This window comes from Schistocerca nitens, chromosome 5 (genome assembly GCF_023898315.1).
Source record: "Schistocerca nitens isolate TAMUIC-IGC-003100 chromosome 5, iqSchNite1.1, whole genome shotgun sequence".
Lineage (NCBI taxonomy): Eukaryota > Metazoa > Arthropoda > Insecta > Orthoptera > Acrididae > Schistocerca > Schistocerca nitens.
Genome location: NC_064618.1, coordinates 212994992 through 212996077, shown reverse-complemented (window position 1 = coordinate 212996077; position 1086 = coordinate 212994992). Strand labels below are relative to the sequence as shown.

At 52.0% G+C, this 1086-nt stretch overlaps 1 non-coding gene across 1 annotated transcript; it reads right to left on the bottom strand.

Moving 5' to 3' along the window:
* Nucleotides 1-738: 738 nt before the first annotated feature.
* Nucleotides 739-813, bottom strand: Trnas-cga (transfer RNA serine (anticodon CGA)). The gene has a single exon. It is a non-coding gene; the product is annotated as a tRNA-Ser (tRNA).
* Between the last annotated feature and the right edge of the window lie 273 nt (nt 814-1086).

Below are 1086 nucleotides of genomic sequence, written 5' to 3'. Positions count from 1 at the left end.
TTAACGGTCACAGGGCAGAAAATACCGCTGGTGCACTTCACTGGCAAGTAACAGTCAATTTAATGATTCCAGAATGAGATTTTCACTCTGCAGCGGAGTGTGCGCTGATATGAAACTTCCTGGCAGATTAAAACTGTGTGCCCGACCGAGACTCGAACTCGGGACCTTTGCCTTTCGCGGGCAAGTGCTCTACCAACTGAGCTACCGAAGCACGACTCACGCCCGGTACTCACAGCCTTACTTCTGCCAGTACCTCGTCTCCTACCTTCCAAACTTTACAGAAGCTCTCCTGCGAACCTTGCAGAACTAGCACTCCTGAAAGAAAGGATATTGCGGAGACATGGCTTAGCCACAGCCTGGGGGATGTTTCCAGAATGAGATTTTCACTCTGCAGCGGAGTGTGCGCTGATATGAAACTTCCTGGCAGATTAAAACTGTGTGCCCGACCGAGACTCGAACTCGGGACCTTTGCCTTTCGCGGGCAAGTGCTCTACCAACTGAGCTACCGAAGCACGACTCACGCCCGGTACTCACAGCCTTACTTCTGCCAGTACCTCGTCTCCTACCTTCCAAACTTTACAGAAGCTCTCCTGCGAACCTTGCAGAACTAGCACTCCTGAAAGAAAGGATATTGCGGAGACATGGCTTAGCCACAGCCTGGGGGATGTTTCCAGAATGAGATTTTCACTCTGCAGCGGAGTGTGCGCTGATATGAAACTTCCTGGCAGATTAAAACTGTGCGCCCGACCGAGACTCGAACTCGGGACCTTTGCCTTTCGCGGGCAAGTGCTCTACCAACTGAGCTACCGAAGCACGACTCACGCCCGGTACTCACAGCCTTACTTCTGCCAGTACCTCGTCTCCTACCTTCCAAACTTTACAGAAGCTCTCCTGCGAACCTTGCAGAACTAGCACTCCTGAAAGAAAGGATATTGCGGAGACATGGCTTAGCCACAGCCTGGGGGATGTTTCCAGAATGAGATTTTCACTCTGCAGCGGAGTGTGCGCTGATATGAAACTTCCTGGCAGATTAAAACTGTGTGCCCGACCGAGACTCGAACTCGGGACCTTTGCCTTTCGCGGGCA